The sequence below is a fragment of the Bubalus bubalis genome, chromosome X (genome assembly GCF_019923935.1).
Source record: "Bubalus bubalis isolate 160015118507 breed Murrah chromosome X, NDDB_SH_1, whole genome shotgun sequence".
Taxonomy (NCBI): Eukaryota; Metazoa; Chordata; class Mammalia; order Artiodactyla; family Bovidae; genus Bubalus; species Bubalus bubalis.
Window position 1 is genome coordinate 80,620,195 of NC_059181.1, and position 15,296 is coordinate 80,635,490.

At 37.7% G+C, this 15,296-nt stretch overlaps 1 long non-coding RNA gene across 2 annotated transcripts in view; it reads right to left on the reverse strand.

Moving 5' to 3' along the window:
• Positions 1–15,296, reverse strand: part of LOC123331783 — a 410,805-nt gene that overhangs the window by 198,170 nt on the left and 197,339 nt on the right. Inside the window, exon 3 of one of the 2 annotated variants that reach the window (XR_006640625.1) lies at positions 1,833–2,756. The exons of the other annotated variant lie outside the window; for it this stretch is intronic. This is a non-coding gene — a long non-coding RNA (uncharacterized LOC123331783). Of the gene's footprint in view, positions 1–1,832; positions 2,757–15,296 lie in introns of those variants that run through there. 2 annotated transcript variants of the gene reach the window in all.

Here is a 15,296-nt window from a genome sequence, read left to right on the forward strand (position 1 = left end):
TACTTTGGCCACCTCATGGGAAGAGTTGAGTCATTGGAAAAGACTCTGATGCTGGGAGGGATTGGGGGCAAGAGGAAAAGGGGACGACAGAGGATGAGATGGCTGGATGGCATCACTGACTCGATGGACGTGAGTCTCAGTGAACTCCGGGAGTTGGTGATGGACAAGGAGGCTTGGCATGCTGCAATTCATGGGGTCGCAAAGAGTCAGACACGACTGAGCGACTGATCTGAAGCCTTTCTATCTGAAGATATCTCAAGAATTCTGAGATATTCATGCATTTCACCAGGAGTCTCTTTTGCAAGAGTCCCCCACGTTCGCAGGAAGAAAATGTGATGGGCATTTTAGTAGTTTATTTATTATGTCTCTGAACCTTCCAAATTAAGAACATTGCACAAGACAAAGTAGGTTTCCAGAACCTTGAGCCACACCATAGACATAGGTCTTCAAAATTTGGGGAATTACCTTCATTAAACACACACACACCCAAACAAAACAAAAACAGCATCGGTAGCAGCAACAAGAGAACTTTTGGGTACTACAATTTCAGGATTGGTTGAAAAAGGTTAGTGCTAATGCACAGTTTCTGGATTTGACAGACACTTTCCAATAGAGGGTGCTGTAAACCTAAAATAGGAAGGTGAGCTACCAGGGTGCCAAAGAACTGTGGGCTCTTAGAAGCTAGGTCCTCTATGGTTGACTGGAAAAGTTTCTTCTTCCCTGAACAAATAACACCAGGAATCTTGCTTTAGCAATTTGGGTATGGTGGCCGACTCAGAAGCTGCTATATAACACAACTAAGGCCATAGCACCAGCAGGGAGAAATGGCCCCACTAGGATCCAGTTCGGAGAAGGCAATGGTACCCCACTCCAGTACTTTTGCCTGGAAAATCCCATGGACGGAGGAGCCTGGTAGGCTGCAGTCCATGGGGGTCGCTAGAGTCGGACATGACTAAGCGACTTCACTTTCACTTTTCACTTTCATGCATTGGAGAAGGAAATGGCAACCCACTCCAGTGTTCTTGCCTGGAGAATCCCAGGGACAGGAAGCCTGGTGGGGGCTGCCATCTATGGGTCGCACAGAGTCGGACACGACTGAAGCGATTTAGCAGCAGCAGGATCCAGTTCCTGTAGGATAACAGAGAACTATCTCCGTTCTGATCAATTCTCTGTTTTTAGAGGGAAGCAAAAGGTAGGAACCTTGGAGAGAGAATTTTCCCAGTAAGAATATAAGTAAAATTTAAAGTAAGTATCATTCAGGACCAAAGAATTCTGTGACCATAATTCAAATCCTGACCTTTTTAAGTAACACACCCTTGGAAATCAGTCTGTATTTTTTAAAATAGTAAAAATAATTAGTTTCTTCATATGAAAAAAAAAATCTATGCAAATTGTATGCTTTGGAGATGCTGAAGGTAGGGTTGGAGACTGCCAGCAATTTACTCAGCAAGTTATTTCATGTGCTCATAGTTTAAACCAAGAAATAAAATGCAAATTAACCCATCACTATCATTTCCTCAGTCAAGTAATGAGAAATTTTGGTGCATATGTACCATGATAGGTATCAGGAATACAAAAATAACTTAGATGCTTTTTCTGATTCCTCTTAAAAAACTAAATCTTGTTACTATTAACTCTTATCCTTGTAGCCATTACTTTAAGTTTGATCTGTAGTTAAGATATAGAAATATAAATAAATATACACATGAGAGTTTCCTAATTGTTTGTATTTGCATTGTTAAGAGGTGACAGACACCAAGGAAACCTTGCAACCAGAGACTGCTTCTGGTGCTTTAGACAATTCTGCATCAACATTCATGTACAATACCACAGAAAGTTTAGGGAATTTTTATTAAAGACTCACACATGGTGGAAATGAACTTCAGCTTTTCAAGCTTACATATCCTCCCATCTTGATTACTGGTAATGAGTGAAATAGTTGTGTAAAGCAGATAAATGTGTTTGTGTGTGTTTGAGGGAGGAGGTACCCCATTACTTGCCTGGCTACTAACAAATATTTATCTGGTAATGAGTAAAATTTTATTATTTGTAATGTATTCACCTCGTGGGACAAAGCACAATATAAAAAATATTCTTCCAACGTAAACACATAGTATGGCATACATTATTTAAAGAACATCTTTTTCAGAGCTACTTTAAAACTCTATGTTAGGAGTAAAGGCTACAGAAAGAGACGCAGAAGCCTGAAGAGAGGAGCTAAGCAGTGGACCACACAGAGAGCTGAAACCACTGTCCTCAGGAGATATTCCTGCCACTTGCATAGCATGTGAGATTGTTACCACTGACCCCACAGTAACATAATCCTGTGAAGGAACCTTGAACAGTCATCAGCCCAGTCACCATTGCACGTAAAGTGAGGAAAAATGGTTTTCTCTCCTGTTGGAAACATATTCAGTAGAGTCTTCAAGGACCCGTGTCAGGCGTGCAGGATGGAATTCACTACCATTCCTTGTTGTTTGTTGTTGTTCAGTCGCTAAGTCTTGTCCGACTCTTTGCAACCCCATGGACTGCAACACACCAGGCTTCCCTGTCCATCACTATCTCCCTGAGTTTGCTCAAACTCATGTTCATTGAGTCAGTGACGCCATCAAACCATTTCATCCTCTGTCGCCCTCTTCTCTTCTTGCCCTCAATCTTTCTACCATTCTTCGCCATGTCTAATTCAGGACACTTTGGTTGTACTTAAGTGCGTTCAATTCACATTGGAGCCTCCAGTAGGAATACCTAACCAAGGCCTTAAAAAAAAAAAAAGTATTCATAAACAATTTTGAAAAATATCCCTAACTTACTCTTTGGTATTCTTTTTTTCTTTAGGTAAAATTTTCTCAATTTATCTTTCCCCCTAAAATATATCTGTTGACTCTCAGGTCATTTCTACTTAGAGCAAGATTTCTTTAATTGTTTTTGTGCCAAGTTGGTGCAAGAGATAGAGTCCTGGAGGTTGGCTGTGACCCCAGCCTTCTATACAATCTTGAACAGAGCTGTTTTATTCTCTGTCTTTGTCAGTGTCCTCATTTATTACATGAAAGGGTTGTCCTAGATGATCTCCAGGATCTTTGTAACCCCAACATTTATATTTAACTCTATGAACCTTTTGACTGAACATATAACCTCTACCCAGAGCTGTGTGGGGTATCATAAGGCCAACACATTTATAATATAAATGAATATTTAAACTTTTTCTCTTTTGTTTCCCTGGTCCTTCTTCCAAACCAAAAAACTACTAGTATCTCATGGTGCTATGGAATCTGACCAAGTGGCAAGTGCAGACAGCAGCAAGAAGCTATATGAGGACAGACACCCATTCTGCTGTGCTTGAAGATGGAGGCCCATGGTCATTCAGGATCAAGAAGGTACTCATTACAAGTTTTGTGAAAAAATAAATGAGTAAGTGATGTGACTCACTGAGAGAAAGCTCAACCTGATTATAGAAAAGACTGAGCTGCCTGAAATGGACCTTGAATACCAGCCTGAAGACTCTCCTGGAGCCCACAGCACTCTAACAGACTTGAATTGCCTTCTCTTCCTGGGAAGGTCTCCCAGCTTGACTGAAAGTTTCCTGAGGTGCAGGAAGTGGGGAAGAGAAGACTTGTTACTCCCTGAGACTGGCTATACCCATCCACAGAATATTCTTCTAGAAAGGCAGTTTTAATCTATTGCCAAATTGAGCCCTTTATTTTTCAATAAAAATCAGGGGTTGAACTAACACTACCAGAAATATGCCAGTAAAGGTTTTCTGGTTCTGTTTTAGCAAGTAAATATTACTCACAGGCAGCACATTGCATTAAAAAATAATAAAAGCTTGAACAATCAAAGAAAAAAAGCAAAAAGGCTAATTGGTAATGACATATCTCAAGTGATGGGTTAATTCTAGAGATAATTTCCAACCTGTACAAAAAATCTGTGTTAATATTTTTAGGTATTTAGGTGAATGGAAATCTATAAACTGCTGATTGAATTGGAATGTTAATCTCCTGTCACCCTAATACATTTTAAGAAAACTAACCTCAAGAATAACAAAAAGCACTCAGCCCTGTCCTTCTGATGTTTTAATTTCTAGAGAAATTGCAAGGGCGTAAAACAAGAAGGATGAAAAAATTTATAATAGATTTTCCTTATCATTTTAACTTATACTTTTCTCAGTCTGCCAAATCTGTCCAAAAGGGGAATGCTCTGTAATCTGTCAGAATTGATGAATCTTGATGAAGCTTGATGAATCTCTTATCCTACATGCAGTTATATTTTGAGTAAAGACTCACCAGACAGATACCACATCCCTGAAAAATTCCATGACCTTTGTGGGGAAAACTCTTTCACATAGTGACAGAAGTGCAACATCTAGAGAGTAGTGAAGCTAATGCAGAGTATTTTCATCTAATTTTTTGGTTCCTGTTTCATAGACTGTTTCAGAGTGTGTATAAACAACAGAAGTAAGATGTGAAAAAAAGGAAGCTCTAAGATAACTGTCATATCTTTTAAAATCTCACCCTTTTGTTTCAGTAGAGTCTTACTAGTGGCCAGAACAAAGATGGTGTGGCAGTGATTAAAACCAAACAAAGGCAGATTAGGGAAAGTTTGGAGATAGGCTATTTTAAGTCCCCTTTGCTAGTCCTTCCCCCTCTTCCTGACCACTGAAAGTCGGAGTGTTATAGTGCTCAGTTCTGGCATCTCTATACTCTTTCTCTGGGAGCTCTCAGTCAACCTTACGGCCACAAGTCACTATATTCATCTCTGCCCTATCCTTACAATTTCCAGGTTTATATTCATTCTGCTTACTTGACATCTCTGCTTGGATTTTTCGTGGGCATCTTCACCTATGTTTTCTGTTTCAGTCTTTCCCATGTCAGTAAATGCCAGTAAAATCTACTTGTTTTTCAAGTGAGAACTCTTAAGAGTCATGCTGGATATTTTCCTCTCCACTACCTCACATATATAATCCATTAGTTAGCACTATTAGTTATAATTTCTAAACATATATCAGACATAGCCATTTTTCTTTATCTCTACTTCCACCAATATTATTTTGGTCACCATTATGTGTCTCAGAGGCCACTGCTAGAGTCTCCTAAATGGTCTTTGTACTTCTCCTGACCCCTCTAATCATCACTGCATGTGAAAGCCAGAGAGGTCTATCAAAAATGTAAATTGTATCATACTGCTTTAATTGATTAAACCCTTTCATGGCTTTTCTTCTCCCTTAGGATAAAATCCAAATTAAGACCCATGGTCAATAAGGCCTTAAATAATCTCTACCTACCTTAACTCCTTCTACAATGCAATGTGGGCCACTGTCCCCACCTTTCACTTCTCTGTAGCCATACAGGCCTCCTTTCAGGTCATTGAGAACAACAGGCTTTTCACAACTTCAGAGCTTTCATATATGCTCATGCTCATCTTTCCTTCTAGAATATGCTTCCCTCTGTTGCTTGTATGAGTGGGTCATTATCTCCTTCACCTTAAATGCTAACACCTCAGACCTATCTTCCCACATGTCATATCTAATGTAGGGGCCTCACTATACTCCATCACTTGTGTGGATTGGCCAACTCAATATATATGAATTTCCTTTATAGAACGTATCAGTTTTAATTATGAAATTATTTGATTTTTTTTTGTCTCTTACCAGAATATAAACTCAGGTGCCATGGGTGTTTTATTCATCAATATATACTCATAACCTAATAGATCTCAATAACTCAATAAATAAATAAAGACCAGAATTTAATGCACTATTCTTTGCATCTCATTATGTGTGTGTGTGTGTGTGTGTGTGTGTATTTGTGTGTGTAAGTGCAATCTGGATCCACAACCTAGGCATTTAACTACCACACGAAACTCTCTAAATGTAGATTTTATAATAGTTATAGAGCTTGGAGTTATTGCTATAGTCCAGAATATTCAAGGTTACTTTACTTCAAGTTTGGAGTTTCTCTATCTGGTCCCGTTGTGATGAACCTCATTTCACTATGACTATGTCATATGTCTTAATGTTTCATTTGTCCTCCTCACTATAAATCTTTTGTTGGTAGGGTGCCATGGCTCTGCACTCATATGCAAAATAAAATATAGGTGTTCATTATTTTTATTCTGTGAAAGAGTGAAGTAAAGGCCCAATGAAACTTTCTTGATAACTAACAATATGACTGGTTACTGTCCCAACTGAGTTGCTTCCTTGTCTCCTTTGAAGAGACAGAAGTTTTTATGGATATCAGAAACAAGCATCAGGGCAGCACACTGACTCCACGGAGCCTGAACATTTTTAAATGAGTATTTAATGGCTGACAGATAGAAGTGTTGAACTGGAAAACTTACCACTGCTTACTAAACTCTTCTGCTAAGGAAGGGTAAGATGTCAAAATTATTATCATTCCTTCATTAGAAACAGATATGTTAGAGGACAAGGAGGTTAATGGCTTTGGCAAAGGCCACAAGTAGAATGAAAATCAGAAACCAAGAAAGATATCACACAGTTTTCAGAAGACCTAAGCACAACTGCTAAATAGGTGGTATGTCTGGCCAGTAGTTGATTTAGACTGAACTACATTCAGAGGAGAATGGGAAAATTGTTCAGATAAAAATCTATAAAGATCTCAGAGCACCACAACATAAAATCCACTTCACGGCAGTTTAAAAAACCTATCCAATATGACTGGGTTCAAAGGGTAGCCCAGTGATCTGATTAAAACATGGGCTATATCATGACTTCTCACCTAAGTTCCACATGCATTTTCCCAACATATTTTCACTTAGTAGCTGCATAGGCACTTCACACCAAAGATATCTAAAACCAAAGTCAATAGCTTTTATTACCTATTACTCCCAAATATGTTCCTCATCCTCTGTTTCCTATACTGGAGTATGGAAACATTTTTCAGTTTAAAACTTGAAACGTCCTTTGTCTCCATACTGAAGATGTATCATAACCATTACATTCAATGAATCCTTGAGTTCTCCTCTCTCAATCTAAGATTCAATCAATACGTACCTCTGACTCTACCTCCTTAATACCTATGTATTCCTTCCACTTATCTCTATCCCATTACCACCACAATAGCCACTTAATAATTCTGCTTATTCTCAATATCTTAACCATATGGTAGTCAAATAATCATTTTAAAATGAGAATATGATCCAGTCATTCTTCTACTTAAAACCCATCAAAATTTCCCACTGCATTCATGATAAAGTCTAAATTAGGAGGTTGGAATTAACATATACACACTACTATATATAAAATAGATAGATAACCAACAAGGACATATTGTATAACACAGGGAACTATATTCAATACTCTATAAGGTAAGACAATCTGAAGAAGAATATACATATATATTTATATTTATATATATTTACATACATAAGTGAATCACTTTCTGTACACTTAGAACTAACACAAGACTGTAAATCAGCTATACTTCAATAAAATTTTGAAAAAACAATTTCTTGATATTTATTACAAGGGCCTATGTGATTTTTCTGTATCATCCATATTGAACTTCTCTCAGTTCTTTAAATTTACCATATGCTCTCTTCTCTCACGGCTGTTCTCTCCTTTTAAGAACACTGTTACTCCCATAAGATGCCTTCACACTCTGCCTGGCTCACTCCTACTCATTTTCCATATCTAGTTTTAGAATAATACCTCCAATGAAACCCTCCTTGATTCCCCTGAGAGCTGGCAAGTTACCTCACTGATCACATGATATGATAACTGCCTCCACTACTTCAAAATATTTTCAACTCTGTACTTTCAGCTCCTAGCAAAGGGCTTGATACCTAGTAAAATTAAAAACCATAGTAATAATAAATAACATCGATAATTTGAGTTGTAAGTATGTTATATGTATTGTTTAACTCACCAAAATCACATGCAAGAGGTACTTTTACTATCTCAGTTTTCCAAATAAGGAAACAAAGTCATAGAGTTGTTAAATTAAAAGTACCACATGGTCAGTTTGCAAGAAGTGGAACAAATATCTGAAAAAGGCAGTCTGGCTCTACAATTTGGGCACTTGACTACTACACGACACTCTAAATCATAAAATAGATTTTTATAACAGTCCTTACCTGGGTGAGAGATCCTCAACTCCTCTCAAGTTTTAGACACAAGACTTCCAGAACAAGGAAACCCCTATTGGTATGTATAGATAATTTGTATTAAATAACTAATGATCAAATGTATTAAATGATTAAATGTTAGATTTCCTTAGTTCCCAACAAACATTTATTGAAAAAGTGGGATGATTGGGTTTAGCCCACAGCCTGGAGCCAAAAAATTTCACAAGAGAAAGGAGGCATTGGTTTTACATTCCAGGATTACAACAGACAGTTGACCACTTCAATATGGGAAACATTCTCATGAGAACAAGTACCTCGTTTTCTCATCACAGCGGTGTGACAGTATGTTAAGTTCTGGATTATAGTCAAAATCTGAGCTGAAGACATAGCAGGTGAAGGAAAGGTGAAACATATAGAAAAGAAAGGAAAAACACACAAGATATTATTGGCTTTAGGTCACTTTGATTTTTTTGAAGCTGTCAATTCAAACAGTTGTCCAGTGTGTAGCCAGATTTAGCAATAATTTGTAGTAAGATTACATTTGAAAGCCTCAGGGTACTATATTATGGGAGAACAATATAATAGACTTTCAGTGGGTTGAAACCTCCTCTTTATGTTGCACCATTAGTTTCTCAATGATGTGCAACTACTTGCCCTGAAGAATAATAAAACAGGAGAATTGGTCCTAGTTAAGAACTCTGAATATTAGATCTTTCATTTTCTTTATTTCTGAGCTTGAGCAGACTTCGGTACCTTTATGAACAGAAACTACAGGGCATGTTTGAAGAGAGAGAGAAACTATCTTTGAAGACTGGAGCTATTGTATGTAGGAAATCACTTTAGTTGAGAAGTTGTGAAATTCTTTATCCTTAAAATTCGAGAAACCTGTATTGTTTACCTGCAAGTATCAAACACTGTGATAAAGCTGGCACCCCATGGGGCCCAGCACAGAGCCCTTCAAAAAGAAAACACCTAATTAATGCCAGCTGGTCTCAGCTTGCACCACTGTTTTCTTTCCATCCAGAACTTTTGACAAAATCATGCCTGTTCTTAGCAAAATGTGAAGAGTTTTCAGTACATTTTTCGCACTTCCACACCCAAATTATGCAGCCCTATAGCTGCCTAATTGTAACCCTGAATTCCCTAACACAGTGCCTCATGTTCTACTCACTGTTTCATTTCTCCATACAACTTTACTTCACTGGTTGTCTAAGCCTCTGGGACCTGCTATCAACTAATTAGACCACTGGGAAGTAATTTGACAAATGAATACTTATAAAAAAGGAATGGTTTCTTAAACTCAGAACTTCTGGAGATACAAAGAAATATTTTTTTCTGATAGTGGCATTTCAAATATAATGGGACAAACTGAGGTGGAATGATATTAGCAAGATAGCAAAATATTTTTCTGTATTGAGTTCCCACAGAAAATCAATTTTGACAATCGCCCATAGATGAGAGTGTCTTAGTGGGAGTCCCAGAACCCAATGCCGAGGTCTTAGCACACTGTTAAATAAAAAAACCTGAGACTGGATACACTGAAGAGGGTAAGATGGAACAGTTTCATTTTGCTTGTGTCACCCTTACCCCAACATAAAAGATAAACAACATATAACGGAATGTTATTCATTCATAAAGAAGAAGGATATCCTGCTGTTTAGGACAACATGGATGAAACTGAAAGACATTATACTAAGTGAAATAAGCCAGACAGAGAAAGATAAATACTGTATGAGCTCACTAATATGTGGAATCTTAAAAAAAAAAATATATATATATATATATATAAATTAATTGAACTCACAGAAACAGAGTAGAATGGTGATTGTCAGGAGCTGAGGGGATGGGAGAAATGGACATAGGTTTGTGAAAGTGTACAAACTTTCATTTATAATATGGATAAGTTCTGAGTATCCATGGTCACTATAGTTAATAATAGTGTAATACTTATTCAAAATTGGCTAAAAGATGAGATCTTAAATGGTCTGACCATACACAAAAAAAGTAAGAATGTGAGATGATAGATGTGTTAATTAAGTTGACTATGGTAATCATTTTATGAACATCTTTCAGATCATCATGTCATATACTCTAAATATATACAATTTTATTTTTCAATTGTACTGCAAGAATTCTTGGGGAAAATGGGAAAGACTAATGAATGAGATATTGGAAGGAAACTTTTACCACACCTGTGCCTCACTGACACCTAACATTTTGCATTGAACACTATTTTTGAGTATAAATGACTTTTCACTGTGTATTAACAGTAAAGCATTAATTTTCTTTCCACTTGTGTAATAAGGTGTGTATCTTGTCTGACTACTCCTGCCTATTCTGTTTGTTTAGAAGTCTAGAAGACCAGATTTATGTCAGAGCATATGTCTTACATTATCAAGAGGAAGGGCCATATACTTTCCTGTCATATTAGCAAGTTTGTATCAACATTATTCTATAGCAAAATAATAAGACAAGTTTGGTATAGAGGAAGAAACACTGAGCTGGGACACACATCACTCCCTTTGCTACTTCCTCCTCTATAATGTGAAGGATTTGCATTGGGGAATCTTTAAAGCTTCTTCTGCATGCAATATGCCAACAAATTTGGAAAACTCATCAGTGGCTGCAGGACAGGAAAAGGTCATTTTCATTCCAACCCAAAGAAAGGCAATGGCAAAGAATGTTCAAACTACAGCACAACTGCACTCATCTCACATGCTAGCAAAGTAATGCTCAAAATTCGCCAAGAAAGGCTTCAACAGTATGTGAACTGAGAACTTCCAGATTTTCAAGCTGGATTTAGAAAAGGCAGAGGAACCAGAGATTTTGTTGTTTTTGGTTTTGGAGAATAAAATATCTCAGGTACAATTTTTATTCTTGCTACTGAAAATCTCTACACTATTAGCAAACAAAGAGACAGGCAAGTACCCACACATGGACCATAAAATAAGGTTCAGAGAGTCAGGAAACAACCTTTTCTTTTGGATTAACTTTTGTTTTAATCTTTGTAATGTGTGTCTAGAGATTCATTGGATACAGTATAAATTAATAAGCAGAAGTGACGGCAGATCATATTTCTTTCGATGAGGAAAAAAAATGACGTTTGAGCAAGAAAGAGAATACATGAACACAAGAAAGGGACATTTCTATAAAAGATGTTTTTTAAAAAAAAATCAATAACAAATATTTTCTTTTCATGTCATGTGCCTTTTCAAAGCACTGTTTGCAAAGTGGGATGAAAATGAAAAACTCCATAGTTAACCTAAGATAAAACTATCCAAGAATACTATTATTGAAACTGTTTTACATGAATATGTAAACTGGTAGAGAGAAGGACTGTTGAAATCTCTTTCCTTGGTCTCACCTACCAAAACCTTAAAATGGAATTGGTACATTTAAGAAAAGATAATGCAGACATGAATTTCCTAGTAATCACTGTTGTCTATGGTATAGTCATCTTTTGTCATCAAGTACACAAGTAAATGGGAGGTCTTTTAATGAGTGGAGAAGGTGAAGAATTTCTTTGGATAGTTAATTCATATTGTGGAAAGCCCAGAAAATGTCCCCTATTTCACTAAAAGGAACACTTTCTGTGGGCTTGTGAAGAGAAAAATCACATCTGTTAAATATAGCCTCTCATTCTCCTGGATAAAACCAAATAGACACTAATTCAATCCATTCTGGAATTTCTTTTCTAAGCTCTGCAGACAGTTCCACCCACAAAGTTTTATAACACTATCTAGCTTGATGAACATTTACATGTTACTCCTCTTACTGAAACAGAGGGATACTGTCTAGGATCAAGTTCTGGGAGAAACTCTAGTCAAAATAACATTTACAATTCATCTGTTAGAGGACTTCTGCATATGACCAGTCTAATCTATTTCATATTGATCTCAATCAGTGAAAGGTTTGAAAGATCATGTTTATCTGACCTTCTCTCATAATTTTGGAGATACACCCTAATTACAGTCTGTAGCCCTTATCAATAGTAATTAATCAGCCAGTCAACACTTAAGCAGGTATAAAGAGCTATGTATTCAATGATGAGGACTGATTTTTACTCAGAATCTGCTGTAGCCTTGGGCTTCCCAAATTCCTCTGAATAGTTAGCTTTGGTTATAGTGAAATAGTGGCCCTATGAGAGAGTGCAGTTAGCTTCTGTTATGACAGTCATGCATACATGCTAAATTACTTCAGTCATGTCCAACTCCTTGCAATCCCATGGACTACAGCCTCCCAGTATCCTCTGACCATGGGATTCTTCAGGCAAGAATACTGGAGTGGGTTGCCTGGCCCTTCTACAGGTGATCTTCCCTCTGTTTTGGCAGGTTACTAAAACTCATTAATCATCAGAAAACTTAATCACATGACAACTAAATTGTTGACTTACATTTCACAAATAATTAGACCCTAAATTTATAATGCCTGAATATTGAATGAACATCTGAACAACTGGTAGGGCAATGAATCGGACATGACTGAAGTGACTTAGCAGCAGCTGCAGAAGAAACAGAATAGATTATTCATTTATTAGGAAATCAGTATCAATTAAGTCCTATAACCACTGTTGAGAGAGGTTAGACATATAAACTCTTTAGAAGCATCCAACCTAACACCATTATTGAAAGCTAATTAGATTTATTTATTCATTAAGCACAGATTTTAAAATACAGCATCTGCTATGTACCAGGAATAACATCAGGTATTAGAGCTATGGAATGAACAAGGGAAACAAAAGGTGCCTATGTTGTAGTTGGACAAACAGCAAATATTAGATGCCAATTACAAATGCCAGGAAATAATTAAAGGTAAGTTAGAGTACTTTTAAAGGTAAGTTAGAATTGATGCTTTTGAACTGTAGTGTTGGAGAAGACCTAGTGTTGGAGAAGACTCGAGAGTCCCTTGGACTGCAAGATCTAACCAGTCCATCCTAAAGAAATCAGTCCTGAATATTCATTGGAAGGACTGATGCTGAAGCTGAACCTCCAATACTTTGGCTACCTGACGTGAAGAACTGACTCATTGGAAAAGACCCTGATGCTGGGAAAGATTGAAGGCAGGAGAAGGGGATGACAGGGGATAAGATGCCTGGATGCCATCACCGACTCAATGGACATGCATTTGACCAAGCTCTGGGAGTTAGTGATGGACAGGGAAGCCTTCAGTGATGTAGTCCATGGAGTCGCAAAAAATTGGACACGACTGAGCAACTAAACTAACTAACTAAGTTAGAGTATATAAAGTGTGATGTGTGACCATGGAGGATGGCCATTCAAGCCACTTTTGCAGGATATGATATGACTTAGAGGGAATAAGAGTCTGTAGCCTCACATAGCGGAGAAGGCAATGGCACCCCACTCCAGTACTCTTGCCTGGAAAATCCCATGGACGGAGGAGCCTGGTAGGCTGCAGTCCATGGGGTCCGCGAAGAGTAGGACACGACTGAGCGACTTTACTTTCACTTTTCACTTTCATGCATCGGAGAAGGAAATGGCAACCCACTCCAGTGTTCTTGCCTGGAGAATCCCAGGGACGGGGGAGCCTGGTGGGCTGCCGTCTATGGGGTCGCACAGAGTCGGACACGACTGACGTGACAGCAGCAGCAGCAGCCTCACATAGATGTAGCCGCAGAAATTATTTAGATCCTTTACAGCAGATATTTTTAGAGAAACAAGAATTCTAGAAACAAGAAACAAGAACCACTAAGAATTCTTAGTGGTTAAATGAAAGAGAATAGGATGTGAGACAAAAGACTTGGGTTAAAATGCTGCTGCTACTGCTGCTGCTAAGTCACGTCACTCGTGTCCGACTCTGTGCGACCCCATAGATGGCGGCCCACCAGGCTCCCCTCCCTGGGATTCTCCAGGCAAGCATACTGGAGTGGGTTGCCATTTCCTTCTCCAGTGCATGAAAGTGAAAAGTGAAAGTGAAGTTGCTCAGTCCTGTCCAACTCTTCGTGACCCCATGGACTGTAGCCTACCAGGCTCCTCCATCTGTGGGATTTCCCAGGCAAGAGTACTGGAGTGGGTTGCCATTGCCTTCTCCGCTAAAATGCTAGATACTTTAAATAGATTATAGATTATATTCTCTACAGCTCAAAACTAGGTAGCATGCATACATACATATATAAATATATACACACACACTATACACATATGTATATATAATATATATATTGCTGCTATGACTTGGGTAGGGTGCAAATTACTGACCCTCTTTTCTATAAACTGGGAATAATATTAATATTGTTAGAAATCACTTGGTAAAATTTAAATTGCTGCTCAAGTTTTAGGTATTATTATTTACTTGTTAGGGGCTTCCATGGTAGCTCAGATGGTAAAGAAGCTGCCTGCAATGCAGGAGATTTGGGTTTGATCCCTGGGTCATGAAGATCACCTGGAAAAGGAAATGGCTGTCAACTCCAGTATTCCTGCCTGGAGAATTCCATGGACGGAAGAGCATGGTGGGCTACAGTCCATGGGGGTCACAGAGTTAGACATGACTTAATGACAAAAAGAACCAAATAACGATTGTTTTTGTTTGCCTTGAGGTTATCTCTTTTTTAAATCCTGTATTTTAGAATTATATCTAGAGGGAAGCAAAAATGTCCACTTCTAGGAGACTAAAAACAAGTTTAGGGATGGATTAAGGTGACTGAGGCTTAGTTCAAGGCTAGGGAATGAATATAAATTACCTTTCAAAATCCTTTCCAACAAAATGATATCGTATCATCCTTTCAGTTATGATTTGAAATTTCCAACATAATTTATCACCATCATCAAGGAACTTCTAAACAGTTATTTGCTGATATAGTAATATTGACACCTACAAGGAGAGTGACAAATATCTACAATCTGGTTTTCACAAAATGAAACTATGTTGAATGCCAAAACACTAAACTAAAACAAATGGCAGCTTTCTAAATTCTAATTCTAATATGTGCTTTGAAAATTTATCTTATATCAGGATTATTCACCATCTGGTAGACTAGTGCCCCAAATGATGATTGAGTGATTATCTATCAACAGATGTACAAATAACCTGTTACTAGAGAGTATCCAGTGGGAATAAATTGGCAATTTAAATGTGACAATCATAAGTTGGTTCTCTGGTTGACAGCACCTACCAGCCAACATATTTGAATTATATGTTCTGATTTTTAAAATTACTTCCAGAGTTTTCATGGTGGAGAATGAATCTGAAAACTGACAGTT